At 33.6% G+C, this 22436-nt stretch overlaps 1 protein-coding gene and 1 pseudogene across 2 annotated transcripts in view; both read right to left on the reverse strand.

Annotated features, from left to right (window-relative positions):
* The window catches only part of LOC141502286 (threonylcarbamoyladenosine tRNA methylthiotransferase-like), a 417183-nt gene that overhangs the window by 310482 nt on the left and 84265 nt on the right, over positions 1 to 22436 (reverse strand). The gene's annotated exons all lie outside the window — the stretch shown is intronic.
* LOC141502274 (receptor expression-enhancing protein 6 pseudogene) lies at positions 3501 to 14725 on the reverse strand (annotated as a pseudogene).

Genomic DNA, 22436 nt, shown 5'->3' on the forward strand with positions numbered 1-22436 from the left:
GCAAATTAACAAAGATGACAAAACACTGACAAGAAAGAGTCACTGTTGGAGGTATTTTGGAAAGCTGAGCATCACTGCTGGAGTTTTGAATTGATACAATCATTCTGGAAAGCAATTTACAATCATGCCAAGATAATATTTTTGACCCAAAGATTCCACTGCTTGGCTTGACAGGGAGGTCAATGATAAAAAAAAACAAAACCCCATATACATAAAAATATTTGTAGCATTTTATTATAGCAAAGAACTAGAAATAAAGTAGATGCCCATTATAATGTCTAAACAAATTATGGGTCAATGGTGTAATCAAAGTTCTCATAGTACAATTACTGTGCTATTAAACAAAAAAAGTGAATAAAAGAAATGCATGGAAAGATTTATATATAAACTAATGCAAAATAAAGTCAGGAAAAACAAGCACACAGTAACACGACTACAACAATGCAAAACAAAAGGATAAAAACTCACTCCTATAAAATAATAATGAATAAATTTGTAGAAAAGAAGAGGTAAAAAAAAGGAAAAAAGAAAAGAAAGGTATAATAAACCATCTCTCATCTAATTCGCAGTGAAAGGAGACCATGGGAGTGAAACAATGAATAAAATGTCCAGATTTTTTGATGTGTTGATTGGATTTGATGAATGATAAAGTTTTCCCCTCTCTTTTGATAACATAGTAATGGCTAACTGTGAAGGAAGAAATTGAAGAACTGGGAAATTTAAAGGATGTAATGAAAGAAAATATAAATTATTTTTTTAAAAGATTATCTCCATTGGAAATCTTCGCTGGTTTAAAGTTTTCTGTGATTTTCTTTTGTAGTACTACAATGGAAAGTTTCAATTTCTATGTCATTTTATATAAAATGCTAATAATTCCTGTCTACAGATTACTTGATTCCCTCTTATTTGAAGTTATTATGAAGAAAGTGGATGATCACTTGTCAGCAATGTTGTTCTAGGGATTCTGTTTAAGGTATGATCAGTCAATGAACACTAGGCAATGTATTAGCAATGAAGAATTAAACAAAAAAAAAGGTAAAAGACAATCCCTGCTGTGAAGGAAAGAAAAGTCCGATTGGAAACAACATGTAAACAACTATTATCAAACTGTTCACAGACAAGCTAGGTACAAAAATAAACTTGAAGAAACCTTGATAAAGTGGTATCAAGAAAGGTTTCCTGTAGAACATGGATCTGAGCTAAGATTTGAAGGAAGTCAGGAAGCAGAGATGAGGATAGATGAAGTGAAGGTCTTTGAGAAAGAGGCAGACATGAGCATGTTAGGAGGCAGTAGGGAAGCAGTAAATTAGAAAGGGAGACATTGAAAATCAGTCAGAGTGGAAATGATGGAGGGGACATGATGGAAGGGGATCACTTGTGCAGGTAAAGAGGGATTTGTTCTGGTAAGAAGAGTAATCCCTTCTTGTGAGACAGAGTAGAAGAGGAAATACTATCAGAAGGCATTTGAATGATATGAGATGAGGAGTTGAGGGAAAAAGGAAGATCTTCACAAATGACTTCAATTTTTCAGAGAAATATGAGACAAAATTTTCAGCTGAGGGTTAGAGAAGGAAGAGCAAAGGGAGAATTGAGGAAGGAAGGAAGACTTTGGAAAAAGGGTAAGTGGGATCATGAGAATGGTATAAAAGAACTATCTGACAATAGGAAGGGCTCAGTTGAGGTTATATAATGGTAATCTGTAGTGGATCCTGTTAATATGTTTCCAAGACTTTGTTAATAACCTTCATTCAGCAATAAATGTCTAAGAACAAGGGCAGGAAACAGTGATGGTGATCTACTGTTGATGCTTTGATAAGACCAAACAATAAAGAGGGCAAAGGACTCAAGAAAGGATGGCAGGGGGGAAAATGGGCAAAGGAGGAGGATAGCTGGTACTACTGCCTGTGAGAGAACTGAATGGTCCAAGTACTGGAGTTCAGGGTTAGGTTGGGGAAGTGGAATCACAATAGATAAGGACATGGCACAGTTCACACATACTGAAGTTTGGAACATTTTGGGATGAAGGCAACATTCAGGGGATGATCATCTACCCAATTAGGAGAGCCTTACAATTGTCAGATTCTGAGATTCTATTAATTAAAAAAAATTTAACACAATTTGGCAACTGGTACAATGAATTAACTTATACCAAACCGTGACCATTAATGGATATTTGTAAATGTACCTTCTCAAATTATAAACTATTTTTCAAGATGACTAGTTCTCTATAAAGGAATAAGTTTTGACCCAGATCTATAAGGAGGCAAGGGATATAATGTTTTATATTACAAAATAAGGTATTCTTAGTGATTATAGGAAACATGCCTGCATAAAGCACCTAATATTGACAGAGTGAGTGCTCAATAGATCTCCCATTAGTCATTATTCCTTTCTACTGGAATAAAGGCCCAAAATTGACTAGAAAAAATGCTACTGTCATATTTTTAATTGTATATGTTTTCTATTCTTATGTATAAAAATATCAGAAAATATAATGTATATTATATGGATCAGTTCAATGCACAAAACCCTAAACTATCTATATCAGAACAAAATCACTTAAAGGGGAAAAGCAAAAGTATGAAGTAAAGGCGAGAAGAGATAAATGAAAAGGACTGATTTGAAGAGTATGAGCTTGAAATTAAAAAAAAAAAGTAAAGCCTGAGATAAGAGTGAAAATACATACATACACGAAGAAATAAAGAAAATAGAAGAATTTCTGTTAACAAAAGATACAAGTTAGGTTAAAATATCAAAACCTTAAAACATTTAATTCCTGTTTATTTGAGTTTTGCTATAACTATTCTTTTTATTAGATTATCCATTACTCCTTTATAGTGGTAATTTTTTTTTTAAGGTTTTTGCAAGACAAACAGGGGTTAAGTGACTTGCCCAAGGCCACACAGCTAGGTAATTATTAAGTGTCTGAGACCGGATTTGAACCCAGGTACTCCTAACTCCTGGGCCGGTGCTTTATCGACTACGGCACCTAGCCACCCCCCACAGTGGTAATTTTGTTAGCAAAAGCAAACTGACCTCTTAAGAAGGAATGTGATCTAATGTGCAAAGGAAAACTATATAAACATATCTGCTTACTAGATTTTATTATCATTTAACCAAATAATTATAAATTAGCTTTTAATTACAGTGGGCTGCTATATTCTGCTTGCTAACCCACACAATAGATCATAACTTCAACAGTTGTATTTTTCTCTTTGTTCCACAGTAATAGAAGATGACAGAGTAGAAAAACTGTAAGTTATTAAAAGTTAAATATAAATGGAGATTAGATCTACAATAAAATAATCTCTCTACAAAGATACATCTTTATTAAAAATCTAACTTGGTAAAAAATCAAGTTTCAATCAATAATTCATGCAAATATTTTCAGGTCTATAAACTTCATGAAAGTGTTACTATAGTGAAAAAATACTAGACAACTGATCTACTTAGATAATTTTTTTACTATAACAATAATAAAATCATTTAATTTTTATGAACCTTATTTAGACAATAGGACAATACCTATATTACCTACTTAATTAAGCATATTATAAACTCAGCTCTCAATATTTTTAAAATAAAAAATGTAGTAAATATTTATTCCATATGCCTCATGTGTGTGAATTTTTACCATTATAGTTTGCCCAGCTTTCAGTTTAGTCATTTTTCAGTCATGCCTGAATTTTCAAAACCCCATTTAGAGAAAAATATCTTGCTATTGCCTTGTATCACAGATTTTTTATGAGGATGTCTGGCTACCAGATCAAAAAGTTAACTATGTCTGATTTCAACAGATGTTAAGTTTCAGTGTTTGATGGTTTTTTAGTGACTCCATTGAGTTTTAAAATGCAAAATATGGGTGTTTTCAAAGGCCCAGGATTTCTCAGAAGGTTTTTCAAAAAGGGAAATTCCTAAGACAGAGCCTCACAAATCTTCACATTTTATCAGTAACTTCCTGACTTCCATGCTATTTCTTTCTAAGTAAAAAATTATTCTGAAAGAGGGGATGGCTATAAATATGAAGCAGTAATATAGATATTACCTACCGAATTAAAAAAAAATCTCAACTACAAGTCAGTATGATAAATATTTGTCCAAATTGGGTTGTACACAAGTTCAATCTAAAGATACTATCCATATTTTGGCCATGGCCTCTGAAATTTGCTACTAGTTAGATAGTTGTCTTTTTATACTGGCAGAAGAGTAGAAATTGTGATTTGAATTTCATTATTTGCTTGGACAAATAAATCTAAGTTAGATAAAGTCTTTAAACAGAGAGATACATCATATTGGAATCAATTAGAAAACTTTTTGCAGTAATCTAGGAAAGAGATGATGAATGCCTAAACTAAGTTCACAGATACATGAGTAGAGATAGATGAGAGATGTAGAGGTAGAAATCTCATGATATGGAAACTAATCAGATACACAGGGTGAAGAAGAAAGAAAAAGTAAAGTACCATGCCAAAACCACAAATCTAGGAGATAATCAATCAACTAATAAACTTTTATTAGGTGCTTACTATATGCCAAACCTGTGTTAAGTACTGGAGAGTAGGGCAGCGTGGATGGCTGTTTTCAACAGAATTTGAGCTGCTTTAAAAGGGGAGATTTTAGGGGAAATATAGAAAGTTCAGTTTTAGACAGAGTAAGATGTCTGCATGATATCTGATTGGAAATGTTAAAAAGGTATTTGGATACAGGACTAAAACTCTGAGGAAAGATTGTAACTGGATGTCAATTACAGAGTCATTTACCAAGAGATGGTGCTAAGACTTAAGAAATGTCTGAGATTATCTAAAAAGGGAGTGAAGCCTGGAAAAAAAGAAGCCTAAGCCAGGGAACATCCACAGTTAGGTGGTAATATGGATGCTAAGCCAGAAGAGCCCAAAGAAAAGGTGAGTTTGTGTGGGTTTCTTTTGCCAATGAAAGCATAGGCCCAAACCATAAAATGAATGAATGAAAAACAGAATGAATGAATTCATGTACTACAGTGCAAAGTGCTGAATTTGTAGTGCTTAATATGTATCAAATATTTATGTATACACATTTAAATATCAGAGTCCATCACTATACTCAAGAAGCTTTTACATATATATTTGAATAATATAATAGCATATGTAATATTATGTATGTATATTTGAATTTTTGTAGGAAAACAGGCTTAAGTGACTTACCTAAAGTCAAAAAGCTAAGTATTAAATGTCCAAGGTTGGATATGAACTCGGATCCTCCTGGCTTGAGGACAAGTGCTCTATCCACCATACCATCTAGCTGCCTCTAGAAGATTATATTATTATAGAGAGAGGTAACACACAATAAGGAGGAGTAGACAGGAAGGGTCATTTGGTTTGAGAAGTCACTCTTGCAGCACTGGTAGAATTGATTTTGTAAATCCAAAAAAGAGGTCAAAAATATGTATCTTCTAGGAGGAAAGTGTGTTTCCAAAGATTCTAGTGGAAGGAAAGGTGGGGAAGTGGGAAGAGAGGAATGTGAAACATAGCTAAAGTCAGTTAAATCTAGTGATCCATTTAGCTATGTGAATGGGATCTTGAAGTGGTACCAATCAGGTCAGGTTATTTTCAAGGGTGAGAGTTCAAGAGATGAATGCTCTAAGTCTCCTAGGGCCTGGACTCCCAACAAGAGAATGGATGGAAAGATGGTCACAGCTAGAATATGGTCATATCAACACACCTGCTACATCTTTTCTTTTTTTCTAGGTGCTTACTATTTTATTTTTCTTCACAATTAAAAAAAAATTTTAACATTGATTTTTAGTTTCAAGTTCTAAATTTTCTCCCTTCCCCAATTCCTATCCCATTCCCATTGAGAAGGCAAGTGATTTGGTACAGATTATACATATGCAAATAAGCAAAATTTACTTCCATATTTGTCAAGTTATTAGAGAAACAAAAAAGCTAAGATTAAAGAAAGTAAAAAACTATGATTCAATCGATATTCACACCATCAATTCTTTCTCTGGGGATGGATAGCATTTTTCTTCATAAATCCTTCAGAATTGTCTTGATTATATTGCTGAGAATGGCTAATTCAGTCAACAGCTGATGATCATACAATATTACTGTTATTATGTACAATATGCTAGTTATACTCATTTCAATGTGCATCATCAATTCAAGTAAGTCTTTCCAGATTTTTTTCCTGAGAACATTTTGCTCATTATATATTTTAGCTCAATACTATTCCATCATAATCATGTACCACAACTTGTTTAGGCATTAACCATTTGATTGACATCCCCTCAATTTCTAGTTCTTTGCCATTAGAAAAGAGCCGCTATAAAAATCTTCATAAATATAGGCCTTATGATTTTTATTTTTTTTTCATTTTTAGATAATAGTGGTATTGCTAGATAGAAACATTACGCATAGGCATTGTTCCAAATTGCTCTGAGCATTGAATCAGTTCACAATTCTATCAACAATGCATTAAAGACTCAACTTTCAAACATTCCCTCCAACATTTGTCATTTTCCTTTCTGTCCTTTTAGTCAATCTAATAGGTTTGAAATAGTAACTCAGAATTGTTTTGAGTTTCTCCAGTCAATAGTGATTTAGAGAATTTTTTTTTCAAATGGCTATAGGTGCCTTTGATTACTTCATCTAAAAGTTGAATTCATATTTTTTGATTTCTCAATTGGGGAAAGCACTATTATTTTTATAAATATGACTCAATTATTTATATATTTGAGAAATGAGGTCTTCATAAGAGAAATGTTTCAAAATTTATTTCATTTATCATTGATAACTATTTTCCTCCATCCAATTTTCCCTCTCTTTTTTTATTCTTTCTCTTGTCAGAAATGTTTGGCTTCTGATTCCGCCTCCCCTAATCTACCCTCCATTAGAACACTCTCCTCATTCTTTAATTCCCTTCCCCTCCTTCCTGTAGGGTAAGATAGGTTTCTATATCCAACTGACCGTTATGTTATTCTCTCTTTTAGCCAATTCAAATGAGAATAAAGTTCAAGTTTCCTTCCTGCCTTGTACACCCCACAACATCCCATCCTCTGTAAGTTTTTGCTTGCTTATTTTAGGAGGTAATTTATTCCATTCTACCTCTCCCTTTCCCTGTCTCCCAGTAACTTTTTTCTCACACCTTCATTTCATTGTCTTAGATTTCATTCCTTCATATTCAACTCACACTAATGCCATTTATGTGTGCATGTATGTGTATGTGTGTGTGTGTGTGTGTGTGTGTGTGTGTGTTTTCTCCTTCCAATTGCTCTAAACAAAAAGAGAATTCTTAAGGGTTACCAGCATCTTCTTCCCACATAGGAATGCAAATACTTTAAAAAAAATCAATTTTCTATTTAGCTGTTTTTTTTATCAAAAATACTTAAAAGTCCTTTATTTCACTGAATGCCTATTTTTACCTTGAAAAACTATTATCAGGTGGCTCTTGGTTGTAATCCCGGCTCCTTTGCCCTCCAGAATATCGTAGTCAAAGCACTGTGATCCTTTAATGGAGAAGCTGCTAAATAAATCTTGTATTATTTTGAAATTTCCCTATTAGATATTTTACATTGTCTTCTTTTTCATTCTTTTGGTTTTATTTTATTGCTTCTTGATTTCTCATAAAGTCATAAGCTTCTACTTTTTCAATTCCAATTTTTAAGGAATTATTTTCTTCAGTGATCTTTTGTACTTCATTTTTCCTTTGTCAATTCTATTATGTAAGGAGTTGTTTCCTTCAGTGAATTTTTGTGCCTCTTTTTCCATTTGGCTAATTCCGATTTTTAAGGAATCATTCTCATCAATGAACTTTTGTTAATCTTCTTCCATTTGACCAGTTCTGATTTTCAAGGCATTCTTCACCTTATGGGATTTTTTGCATTTCTTTTACTAATTGGTGCAGTTTTTTTTAAAGGTCTTATTTTTTCATTAAACTATTAACTCATTTTTAATGACTTTTTTGCATTATTCTGACTTCTCCCAAATTTTCCTCTCCCTATCTTATTTGATTTTCAAAACCAAATTTTTGAAGTCTTCCATGACATGAGACAATTTCATATTTTAATTGATATTTTATTTTCCAAATATATGCTATGAATGTTTTTTCAACATTTGTGCAGATGCACATGTATATTTTTAAGTTACAAAATTTCCTTCCACCCTCCCCTCAGCAGCAAACAGTATGGTAACATTGTACATACATATCTGGATAAATATATTTACAGATTAATCATTTTTTTGCCTGTGTAGGATTTTTTTTTAATACATAGGCAGCTGGAATAGTCAGGACACATCTAGCAACCTATGGGGAGAACAGTGTTGAGTCTAGGGGGCCAGAGGCAGATAGATGGTCAATGGTATACTTAAGAGAATTCTGGGCACCAACAGGGCCCTTGGTCGAGGGTGATAGAACCGAGATGGGCAGAGGCCCCTCCCCCTGACCACGTCCAGAGACTTCTCTAATGCCCTAAAGTCCAAGAAGGTGGAGTTGATTGGGGAGATGCAGCAGGGAGGGATCAACTGCTTAAGACATGGGCCAGCATTGGGGGTCATGGTCCCTGGTGGAGGGTGTCCAGTTATTTGAAGCCTCTGGATCAGAGATGATCTTGTCCCTTATTCTTCAGTGGATGAATCATTCCTGCATTCATTGCTTCCTGGGTCAAATTGGCTGCTGTGTTCAGGGCTTGTCCCCTCAGGTCATTCACCAGGCTGTCCATGGAAGCTTGATGTCTTAGGAAGATGGGGCGGATCAGGCGTTCATCCAAGATCTGGGAGCCGTTACAGGCCACTGGAAGCATGCACCACAGCAAGAAGACACACTTCCCTACATAGTAGAAGGGAAACCAGAAAAGGAAGATGTCAGAGAAAAACTCAGCCAGGCCAGATAGGCTGGGCTGTACACCACCCAGGAGGTTAGCCAAGTGGTATCATCATCTTTGTTGGGGCTTTCAATGGCCTAGATGGAGGCCTATGCTGGGTAGATGAATCAGATGAGATTGCAGATCAGGGAGGCACCAAAGTCAAAGATGAGATAAAGGCCCAGGAAGGCAGTGAAACCTGTAGCCAGGTAATACTTGCTGACGCTGGAGAGTGCCTCCAGCTTCCCCAGGAAGTCGGTGATGATGTTTTTCTGCTCCAGGAACCTCTGGAAGCCCTGCTTCAGGCTGGCCATGGCTGCTGGGATCAGGAGGGGGTAAGGGGGGAGGCCGGCCGCCCCAGTCCGAGGGGTGAGCTCCAATCTCCTCTGCTGCTCTGTAGCAGTGCCAGCCGTGTCTCCCTCTCCGGGCGCCCAGTACTCAGCCCTCCCCTTCCCTCCCTCCTTCCCTCCCTCCCACCTCATGCTCCTGCAAATGCTCAGACTAATCATTTTCTATATGAGGAATTAGGATAAAGGGAAAGAAATAAAAAAAGAGATAATTTTTACAGTGTTCATCACATTCTGAAGGGCTTTTTAGCTTTGTTATATTGTTCTTCCTCTAGATGGTGATAGCACATTCTATATTTTTTTTTACTGAAGGCTGTTGGATAGAGCAGTTTTGACTTAGTGGTCTTCTGAAGTGAGACCACAGAAATTTTTTGTCATGTGTAATTTCTTTCTCTATTTTTTTCTTCTTTTCCAACCCAATTCTTGACTTCTTATTCCTTGCTAAAGTGGGGCTCTCCATTGTGGAAGGCACACTTTCCCAAGCTTCAGAAATTTTGTGCAGCTGTTTTCAGAGAGTCTTCTAGGTTCTGGGTTGCTAGTGCTCCTCCTCACCCTGAAACTACCACCTAGGATTGGGATCTTGATCTGAGTAAAGTCAAATTAACAGAGTCCTGCCCCCAGTGACAGCAAAGAAACTCCAGTACTCCCCTTCTGCCTAACTATCTATAGGTGGGACTCTGGAAGCAGCAGCTGCTGCTGCTGCTGCTGCTGCTGCTGCTGGGGTGCTGAGGTCTGCTCTTTGCAGACCAGCCTCCACTGAATTTTGTCCTACTCACACCTTGGTGGACCAGACCTTTCCTGCCAACCTCTGGATCTGTTTTTGGCTGAACAATTGTTTCATTGCACTTTTGGAGGTCCTGAACTCCCAAATTTGTTTTAGGGCATTATTTAAAGGTGTTCCAAAGGGTTTGAGGCAGAGCTCAGAGGAAGCCCTGCTTCTTCTCCATCATCTTGACTTTGCCCCATCTGCTATTCCCTAACAAGACACAGGATGCATGATTCATGACTGTGTTGATCAGAGTACTGAAAATCTTTCAAACTTGCTTTTTTTAATTATTGTTTTCAATCATATGTTAAGTCAGTAAGAAATAATAAAAGCCTACTATGTTCAAAGCATTTGGTTAAAAACATTTCTTGCTCTCAAGGAGCTCATGCTCTACAAGACAACATGTAAACTATGCAGAATCAAGAGAGGGAAAAATGGAGATAATAAAAATCACTTTTTTTAAATTAAAGATTTTGAGTTTTACAATTTTCCCCCAATCTTACTTCCTTCCCCCCATTCCCAGACAGAAAGCAATTTGTCAGTCTTTATTTTGTTTCCATGTTGTACATTGATCCAAATTGAGTGTGATGAGAGAGAAATCATATCCTTAAGGAAGAAACAAAAAAGTATAATAGATAGTAAGATGAGACAATAAGATATGGTTTTTTTTTTTAATTAGAGGGAATAGTCCTTGAACTTTGTTCAAACTCCACAGTTGTTTATCTGGATACAGATGGTATTCTCCATTGCAGACAGCCCAGAATTGTCCCTGATTATTTCACTGATGGAATGAGCAAGTCTATCAAGGTTGATCATCACCCCCATGTTGCTGTTAGGGTGTACAGTGTTTTTCTGGTTCTGCTCATCTCACTCAGTATCATTTCATGCAAATCCCTCAAGGCTTCCCTGAATTCCCATCCCTCCTGGTTTCTAATAGAACAATAGTGTCCATGACATACATATACCACAGTTTATTGCTGGACCAAAGGATATGCTCATTTTTGTTGCCCTTTGGGCATAGTTCCAAATTTCTCTCCAGAAAGGTTGGATGAATTCACAGCTCCACCAACAGTGTAATAGTGTCCCAGATTTCCCACAACCCTTCCAACAATGATCATTATCCTTTCTGGTCATATTGGTCAGTTTGAGAGGTGAGAGGTGGTATCTCAGAAAAGCTTTAATTTGCATTTCTCTAAAAATTAATGATTTAGAGCAATTTTTAATATGACTATGGATTGCTTTGATCTCCTCATCTGTAAATTGCCCTTTCATTTCCTTTGACCATTTGTCAACTGGGGAATGGCTTTTTTTAAAATATGACTCAATTCTCTGTATATTTTAGAAATGAGTTCTTTGTCAGAATCATTAGTTGTAAAGATTGTTTCTCAAAAATCATTCTTTTGATATTCATTTTTGTCTGCATCAATTTATGGAAATATTTCCATTTTCTCTGTCTTTATCATATTTGTCTTTTGTTACAGCACATTAATATTTCAGGAATATGCTACAATTTGTTCAGTCATTCTCTAATTGAGGGGCACCCAATTTCAAATTCTTTAAGGATCCTATTCTGTCATCAAGGAACATACAGGATTAGGAAATTACTAAATGCATATTGTTTGAAAAAAACTCAAGATACAGGGATAAAAAAGATACAAATCATTTTATATATCATTAAGATTTACACCAAGAAGAATATGATGTGTGACAATGCTTTTAAAAGATTCCCAAAATGTTGGGTTAAATACATATAGATAACATAGGGGAGGACAGGCAAAAGAGTCCCAGAAAATGAAAAACAATGGACAAAATACCAGAAAAGTATTCCACTCTGTAAAACACTCTAAAATGACAGAGCCATCAAAGCAAAGTAATTAATGCCTCAACAGTCCCTGAGCAGTTTTTATGACTTCATTCACTGTTTTGACCAAAATTATATTTTATTCTTCATGTCTTTTGGGAAAAAGATATATTTTGTGTATTGTTAATTTTATGCATACATATATGAATTTATTAAATTTAATTAAGATCACATTCCATAAAACATATTAGTTAATTTCCATAAAATAGGTTATAATTATTCAAACATATTTAAATGTACATTAATTTTTATGAACTTTTTCCAAAGTAATCACTAATCAGTGAAGTATGATTAAGTGTATTATGTATAATCCATCTACTTTATGATCCATAAATATTGTCAGAGTTCCATTCATTCCATGAGAAAAAATGAAATCCTCCAATAAAATCTTTGTGTTTTAGTTAAGTAATTCTATATACATAGTTAACTAGAGTGTCTTTAATTAAATGCTGCTATGTAAACTAATGAAAATGTCTAATTTTTTACTAATACAACAGAAAAATATTAATATTAAAACTGTTCTTTTCATTTAGGTACCAGCTTACCAGAAAATAAGTTTGTTTTTTTAATTAATCTGTGTCTCCTTTAAAAAGAGAGATGTTCTAACTATTGTAGCTCTTCATGCCCTCTTACATGACACATTACCCCATGAAGATTTCAGGGAACATTTATAGTAATTTTAAGTAAGAAAAACATCATAGTGTGCACAAACACAGTTTGTGTTAATATTCCAGAATTATTGAGTATCTAAGTTTCCATAATATTCCATCTGGGACAACTCCCCTCTTAGCTAGAGCTGAATAAAGCGACTTTTCCTCCATCAATACCTTAATCCTTTCTAAAAGAGAAAGATGCTCAGTCATTGCCCCCTCCCCCCTTCAGTCTTAAATCTTCATGAACCAATTTGGGCTTTTCTTAGCAAAGACCTTGAAGTGGTTTCCCATTTCCTTCTCAAGTTCACTTTATAAATGAAGAACTGAGATAAACAGGGTTAAATGACTTGCCCAAGATCACACATTTATTAAGTGTCTGAGGTCACATTTGAACTCAAGAAATTGAGTGTTTCTCATTCTAGGCATTATATCCACTGTGCTATCAACCTGTGATGTGCTTGGTGCTCTTTGAAATCAAGAAAGAGCAAAATTAGAAAGGATAATCTTAGAGTCAATTTCTTTAAATGGACACAACAACAAATGTTGATTGAGGTAATCAAAATCAGGGAAACTATATGACTACAATAAGGCAAATGGAAATTAAGTATAACTATAATAAGGCAAATGGAAAATAATAAAATAAAACTGAATGCATCTACTGACCATCTACTGAAAGACAAAGTCAAGGTCTTCTTTGATTTTACTGAAATACTTTTTTGTTCTGTTTTTTGAATCTTCATTAGAAGGGATAATTCACAGAATATGTGGGAGGGTGGGGGATATAGGACAGATACATTTGGATATGAATATGATATAAGCATTAATAAGGGGGGATTTTTCTTTTATCAATGCTAAAGAATTTTTTGTCAAACCTTGATTTATAAGTAAATTTGTTTTTTAATTATGCCTTATACAATCAATTACTGTTTTTAATTATGAAGAAAACGAAGAACATGTATTTCAAAACTAAAACTATAAGTCATTTAAATTCTAAAATAAAATGAGTAATTTCAAAGATAATATCTAGTATTTTTTTATACTCTTAGGGTTTACAAAGCTCTTGACAATATTATTTTATTTAAACCATACAACAAACCTAGAAGGTGAATACTATGCTATTATAACCTCTATTTTACAGAAAACTGACATAGATTTAAGTTAAATAATTTTGCCAAAGGTCACAGAACTAAATAAATGTCTGAGGCTGAACTTGAACTCAGACTTTACAAACTCTAAATCTAGCACTCTTTCCACTGTGCTACTTAGCTACCTCAAATAAGCATACTTGGTAAAGTAGCAACAGTAAAATAAAAGCAATAAGCAAGCGTATAACTTAAAGAACAAAGAAGGACTACAATGCAGAAAGAGAACAGGGCCAAAGTGCTATGCTGGAGAAAGGGCTTCCCTCAGACCAGGAAATCTTGGCTTCCAGTTCTAGTTTTGGCACATCACTTGATGTGTAGCCTTAGAACTATTTATGCCACCTAGGTAAGCTTCAGGTTGATCTTCTAAAAAGAAATCACCCATTTATTCATTCATTCCACATTTATTTATTTAGTTATTTATTAATAATGCACAAGGCTCTGGGCCAGATGCTGGGATAGAAGTTGGGAGTTAACTATTGAACTCTAAAATATTATGATTCCCAGAAAACTGGCTTCAGTTTTGTTGAAGCAAATATGTCAAAACCCACTGTCCAGGTTATCTAACAAACAACGATAAGTTTCAATTTCATTTAACAAATAATTATTAAATATCTACCATGAGAAAGGCATTGTACTACAGTAGGGACATGAAGAAAAAGAATGAAGTCATCTCCAAGCAAATGGATCATAAACAGTAGTCACTGCTATTGTTAAAAAAAAAAAAAGAAATCAGATATTTAAGAAGCTTTGGACCAAACATAAAGGCCAATATTTGAAACAGAATATATTTAAATGACAAATCATAAAAGACTGATTTTGGCAAGAGATCTTCCTAACTTGGAAATACCTTCATGAGACACTGTAATGATTATATTGGTAGAGTCTAGAGCTTAATGCTCTGAACTGAAATGATGAATCATATGGAACTGTCTTTAACCTCAAATCTACAGCATTTATTTCTTCTTTGGTCCTTGGAATCTTCTCTTCCAAAACACTACCAAACATGGGGAATCAAGGCCAAATTCAGTGCAGAATTCTCTATAGTATCAGGATTAAATAATAGAGCAAAAGATTTTTTAATTGAAAAATTTTACAACAGAACATATAAATTAGAGAAACTTTTAATATTTATGAAATTAGTCAGTGATACTAAAAGATATTTTTTTACTTCAATAGCCTAAAAGTTAGAAAGAATCCAAATTATATTTATCCAAGAAAAATACAAAATAAATAAGGATTTATGGTGGCTAAAAAAATATTCACACAACTAGGAGAAATTCAGATTAAGGAAAATAAGGGCTGTGCAATTATATACATTTACCTTGACAAATAGAAAGCAATCTGTGATTAGAACATAGCAATTAGTTACAAAATGCTTCACATGGATTTAATTACCCATCACTCTACATGTTCCTTAATTACTTTTATCTCATTGGATCAGTAAAAAAATTTCTGCCTGAGGCAAGTGCCAATCACATATTTATAATGCTTCTAGACTTTAGAGTGAATATATTATTATATCAGGCAAAAGTACTAAAATTATAACTGAAATTTTAAATTTGAACCTCTAAGTTTTAGTAATGTAATAATTCTAAATTATTCACCAATTCAGCTATTTTTTTTATTTCAGTTTGATATTCTCGTGAATTGTTTAACCTTAAAAAATAAATTTAATTTTTTTATTTACTGTAGCTTAGCAAAAACTGCAAAGAAAATACTGGAACATAAAATAGACGGTATTTAGAATAAAAAGGTCTGTGCTAAAATCCAAATTCTACTACTTATTAACTTATAAGACCATGGGTAATAACACTTCAGTTCTTTAAGTGTCCAATTGTTGGTCTACAAATTGAGGCACTAGGAATTGATATCTAAGATCCAAGTTTTTAAGTTAAGCTAGTTGCTTTCATGTAGCCAGGGAAGGTTAAAAACAACTTAATTTTAAAATACAAATAAAAAGTTTGTTTTTGAAAAAAATAATTCTTTTTAAATTAACAAAAGAACTATTTTCTTTCCATCCCACTAATAAATCCTGCACTGGGAGGCAAAAATCAGCAATAACAACAAAAATTCTTTGTAAAAAATATTCAAGTTGGCAACACAAATGAAGAAAGAAAGCAGGGAATAAAGATAGAGAAGCTCTTCTTTATGTTTGTATTCTTTATCAATCTAAGAGATAATATAGTCAACTTTTCAAGATGGGAGAGATAAGGAAAAAGTAAGTAAAGGGACTATCAAAGCTTTATAATCCAACTTAATACATATTTAAAAAGTGAATTCTAAAAATTTAAGTTTCATGTTCAAATCTATATGTAAAATCAATTTTCAAAGTAAAATACAAATGATAATGAACTGTCCCCCTATTTTGAATTAACCAAATCAATACATCTGATATTAACATGGATAATGTCAATAGACTATTCAGAAATTTCTCAAAGGATTCTTAAAAGTTACAATTTTAAATTTCTATGTTCAAGTAAATAGCACATTAAAGATTGGAAAGTTATCAATATCCTGAAACATTTTCACAGCTGTGTGTGTGTGTGTGTGTGTGTGTGTGTGTGTGTGTAATCTTTAAATATTCAGATAACTCAAAAAAGTGTTTGTTTCTGGGTATTTTCCACAAACATTAATGTAGGAGACTAATATATTTGAAAATTATACCTAAGGAAAAATTGATTCTGAGATCACAGACAGACAGACAGATAAATAGTGCATTTATTTATTAAAGGTTTGCTATATATGCACCAGGCTCTTTGGAAAGATTTGGGAATGCAATACCAGAGCAAGCAAAGCAGCCCATGACTTTGAAGAGCTTTCATTTCAAGGATGAAAATAACAGTTAAAGGGTAGCTATGAAGAAAAAGAGTAGGGTTGATAGTGGTGAATATGGTCTAGCTCTAGGCAAGAGAGGCACAAAAGTTCAATTATCAGAGTTAAGGGATATAGGGAGAGATCCCAAAGTTGAGCCTGGAAGGAACTAAGAATAGTAGCAAGAATGCTGACAACATGAAGGAATCAAAGATTGTGAGATGGGTTGGGAGGGGTGGTGGTAGGGTTAAGAGCGGGTGGAGGTATAAAGAAAGTGGCCACAATGTAAGCTGGATAGTATAAATATGGCAGGAATATTCAAGGCCTAGAGGTTTACCGCACTAAAAGCTTGTGCTCACCAATGACAGGTGACCTCCAGAGTGTTGGACAAAGAGTCAGGGAGATCTGACTTCTAATTCAGACTTAGTTACTGCCTGGGGAAGTTACTTAATTTTAACCTCAGTTTTCTCAAATGTAAAATTGGAATTATAATAATACACCTTCTGGCACTGTTCAAAGTATCACATAATATATATGTATATATGCATATATATATAAATGTATATATGTGTGTGTATGAAATGCTTCCTATAGTGCTTGACGCAAAGTAGGCCTATAGTAAATGCTTGCTTCTTGTACCTACTTCACACACACACACACACACACACACACACACACACACACACACACACTTTAATGATGATATCACTCGCTAATTCCATAAGTTAAAGTATTATTTGTAATCTGTTGATTCCAAATTCATATAGTGAGTTCTAATCTTTGAATCACAGTCTAGATGTCCTATTAGCATCATACCTCTATTCTCAAAATGTGACTCAAGCATCTTCAGTGCTAAATCCATCCTTATCCCAAGATTGTTTCTTTCTATCATCCTAGTAATTCAAGGTTAGAAGAGCCATCCTTGACTCTTTGCAATCCTTATGCCCTTAACCCCCAATATCCAATCAGTAATAAGACTTGCTGATGCTATACCTACATCTCTTGAGTGTGTTTATGATTTCTTCAATTTTTCAGTATTTTTATTTTATTTCTTGAAATTTTGTAGACTCATAGATTCATTAGTTTCTATTTGTCCAATTCTAATTTTTAGGGTTTTATTATCTTCAGTTAGCTTTTCTGTTTCTTTTCCCAGTTGGTCAATTTTTTGAAGAGTTACATTCATTTTTCAGTTGGTTATTTTTAATTTTAAAGGAGTTGATTTCTATGGTCAATTTTTTATAATTTTCTTACATGATTCTCATTTCTTTCCCCCCATTTTTCTTCTTCCTGTCTTCTTTGGTCTTAATTTTTTTTAAGTTTTCCTATGAGCTTTTTGATTTGAGTCCAATTTATAGAATCTTTTGAGATTTCCTCTGTAGGTAAGGTTTCACAGTTTTCTCTGAGGTGGCATTGTTATCATCTTTATCTATATAGTTCCTGTGTATAGTGAATAATGCTCTTTTAGCTTTTTTGCTCATCTTGAGCTCTGCTCCTGGGATTTGGGAAGTATAGATCTAAGCTTTTTATGCTGGGGCTTGTTGTTAAGCCAATATGAAGCTGATGTAGTCCAGGAGTTGTCTATGCAATAGTTTGCTCCCAACCTACTTCCTGTCTTGCTCCAGTGATCCCAGGGTTCAGACTTTGGGGTTGGGATCCTCTCTGCTGGCTTGTTATATAGCTTTTACTATTTATGCTGTTGTCAAGCTGGGAGGACCTATACTGAACTATGGCTAAAAGCTTTCCACCTGGCTTTCCTGCTCTCCTGACTAGCTGGGCTTTACTTTCTCTTTTCCCAAGAACAAGGTAGACCTTCAATGAAAATGATCCACAATGTCTCCAATTGAAAACTTCTTTGGATTTTGTCTTTTTGTCTTTTTTCTTTCTTTCTTATTTTTTTGGTGGTATCTGTAGATTTAATGTCTTTGCAGAGGCTTCATTTTGCTTTTGTAGGGAAAAGCTCTGGGAGCATGCTTGCTCCATGCTGCCATCTTAGTGAATCAGATGGTGAATAAAACTTTAGAAAACTTAGATATGATAGACCTCTACAGAAAATGGGGATAGAAAAAAATATACCTTTACCTCTGTAGTAGATAGCACCAATACCAAAACTGACCATGTACTAGAGTATGAAACCTCACATCCAAATGCATAAAGGCAGAAATAATAAATGCATACTTTAAAAGTCATGATGCAATAAAAATTACACATAATAAATAATCATGGAAAGATAATTGAAAAAATTAATTGGAAACTAAATAACTTAATTTTAAAGATCAAGTAGAGCAAACAACAAATAATAGAAATAACCGATAATTATATCCAAGATGATAATAATGAGACATCATACCAAAATTTACAAGTTGCAGCCAAGGCAGTTTTAATGGGAAATTTAATATCTCCAAATACTTATATATGAATAAAATGGAGAAAGAGGAGATCAATGAATTGGGTATGTGATTTAAAAAAAGTTAGAAAAAGAACAAGTTAAAGATCCCCAATTAAATATCAATTAGAAAATTTGAAAATCAAGGGAAAGATTAATAAAACTGAAAGCAAGAAAACTATAGACATAATAATTAAAACTAAGCATTGGGTTTATTAAAAAATATAACAAATCAATTTTTGTTAATCTGATCTTTTAAAAAAGATAAGCAAATAACAAGTATCAAAAATGAAAATCGTTAACTAACCACCAATGAGGAGGAAATTAAAGAGGTAATTCAGAGCTATCTTTTCTAACTGTATGCAGAAAAATTTGAAAACCTGAGTGAAATACATGAAGATTTAAAAAAATACAAGCTGTCCAGATTACTAGAAGAGGAAGGCATTAAAGAAACCATCAAAAAAATTCCCTAAGAAAATGTCTACAGCAATTTACAGATGAGGAAATCAAATCTATCCATAGTCATATGAAAAATTGCCCTAAATCATTACTTATTAGAGAAATGCAAATTTAGCCTCTCTGAGGTAGCACCTCATACCTCTCAGACTGGCCAATATGACCAGAAAAAACAATGATCAAAGTTGGAAGGGATATGGGAAATCTGGGACACTAATGCACTGATGGTAGAGCTGTGGACTCATCCAACCTTCATGGAGAGTATTTTGGAATTACACCCAAAGGGCAATTAAAATGTGCGTACCCTTTGATCCAGCAATACCACTACTGAGTCTATATCCTGAAGAGATCATGAAAAAGGGTAAAAACATCACTTGTACAAAAATATTCATAGCAACTCTATTTGTGGTAGCAAATAATTGAAAATTGAGTGAATGTTCATCAACTGGGAAATGACTGAACAAATTGTGGTATATGTATGTTATGGAACATTATTATTCTATTAGAAACCAGGAGGCATGAGAATTCACAGAAATTTGGAGGGATTTGTATGAACTTATGCTGAGTGAGATGTGCAGAACTAGAAAAACATTGTACACCGTAACAGCAACATGGGAATGATGATCAACCTTAATGGACTTACTCATTTCATAAGGGCAACAATGAGGGACAATTTTGAGGTACCTGTGATGGAGAATACCATCTATATCCAGAGAAAGAATTGTGGAGTTTGACCAAAGACTACTTATCGCCTTTAATTTTAAAAAATTATCTTATTATGTAATCTTGCTATCACTTTTTTCCCCTTAAAGCTGTGATTTCTCTCAACACATTCAATTTAAATCAATGTATAGCATAGAAACAATGTAAAGACTAACAGACTGACTTCTGTGGGGGGGGGTAGCGAAACTTGGGGATAAATTGTAAAATTCAAAAATAAATAAATAAATTTATTTAAAAAAAGGCTCCAGGTACAGATGAATTTACAAGTTACTTCTACCAAACATTTAAGGAACAATTAATTCCTATTCTACATAAACTATTTTAAAAAACAGGAGAAGGAATTCTGCAAAATTCCTTTTATAACTTCAACATAGTACTGACACCTAAACCAGGAAGAACTAAAATGAACAAAGAAAATTATAGACCAAACTCCATAATGAGTACTGATGAAAAATTCTTAAATAAAATTTTAGCGAAGAGACTACAGCAAATTATACACCACAATCAGGTAGAATTTATATCAGGTAGACAGGGATAGTTCAATATTAGGGAAAAAAACTCAGTATAATTGAATATATCTATAACAAAACCAACAGAAATCATATGATTATCTCAATAGATATTAATAAAATACAACATCCATTCCTATTAAAATCACTAGAATCTATAGGAATAAATGGAGTTTTACTTAAAACAATAAACAGTATTTTCTAAAACCATCATCAAATATGATATGTAATGGGGATAAACTTGGAGCATTTTCAATAAGATCGGGGGTGAAATAAGGATGCCCATGTATTACCATTACTATTCAATACTGTATTGCAAATGTTAGCTTTACCAAAGACAAGGAAAAAAAAATGAAGGAATCAAAATTTGCAATAAGGAAGCAAATTCTTTCACTCTTTGCAGATGATATGATATTCTTACAGAACCCAGAAAATCATCTTAAAAACTACCTAGAACAATTAACAAATTCAGCAAAATATTAAGAATTTCTATATATGAACAACAAAGTCAAAGGGAAAGGGATAGAAAGATAAAGTAATTGCAGAAACATTAAATACTTGGGAATCTACCCCACTCCCCCCAAAAATCCCAGAAACTGAATGAATACAATTACATAGCACTTCTCATCCAAACAAAGTCAGATTTAAAAAAACTGGGAAAATGTCAAATGCTCATGGTAGGTAGAGATAATATAATGAAAATGATAATTCTATACAAACTAAATTCCTTATTCAGTGTCATACCAATCAATCTTACCAAAAACAATTTTACTGAGCTAGGAAAAAAAGTAACAAAACTCATCTGGAGCAACAAATGGTCAAGACTATCAAAGGAACTGATGAAATAAACTGTAAAGGAAGATGACTTGACTTTACCATATCTAAAACTATCCTATAAAGTGGCAGTCATCAAAACTGCCTAGTACTGGTTAGGAAATAAAGTAATGGATCAGGGGATTGGGAGAAGTTGAAAAGAAACTGCAGTAATTGACTACATTACTATTTGACAAACCCAAAGTCATAAGCTTCTGAGATAAGAATTCACTATTTGACAAAAATTGTTGTTAAACTAAAAAAGAGTATGGCAAAAACTAAGCATAGACCTACATTTCACATCCATACCAAAATAAGAATAAGATTTAGTCATAAAAAGTGCCATCATAGATAAATTAATAGACCAAGACCTATGGACCAAGAGAACCAAGACCTCTTTCAGAGCTACAGAAGGTGACAAATTTATGACCAAACAAGAAAAAGAGTGTTATAAAGAATAAAATGGATGACTCTGGCTATATTAAATTTAAAAGGTTTTATACTAATTGTTGAATCAATGCTGCCAAAATTAGAAGGAAAACTTAAAGCTGGGAAACAATGTTCACTACGAGTTTTGATAAAGGTCTCATTTCTAAAATATATAAAGAATTGCATCAACTTTATAAGGTTACAGGTTATTTCCCAATTGATAAATGGTCAAAGGATTTAAAGATACAGTTTTCAAATGAAGAAATTAAAGCTAAAATCATATGAAAAATACTTCAAATTATTACTGATTAAAAGAATGCAAATTAAAACTACTATGAGGTTCCATGTCACACCTATCAGATTGGTTAAGATGTCAAAGAGGGGAAATGATCACTGTTGGAGAGGCTGTGGGAGAATTGGAACATTACTGCACTGTTGGTGGAGTTGTGAACTGATTCAAATATTCTAGAGAGCAATATGGAGTTATGCCCAAAGAATAATAAAACTGATTATATCCTTTGACCCAGCAATAGCAATACTAGGCCAATAGCCAAAAAACAATCATAAAAATGTTCAAAATGTTCCACATGTTCCAAAATATTCATAGCAGCTCTTATTTGGAGTGGCAAAGAATTAGAAATTGAGAGAATGTTCCTCAATTGGGGGATGGCTGAACAAGTTATGGTATAAGAATATTAGGGAGT

Source organism: Macrotis lagotis, chromosome X (genome assembly GCF_037893015.1).
Source record: "Macrotis lagotis isolate mMagLag1 chromosome X, bilby.v1.9.chrom.fasta, whole genome shotgun sequence".
Taxonomy (NCBI): domain Eukaryota; kingdom Metazoa; phylum Chordata; class Mammalia; order Peramelemorphia; family Peramelidae; genus Macrotis; species Macrotis lagotis.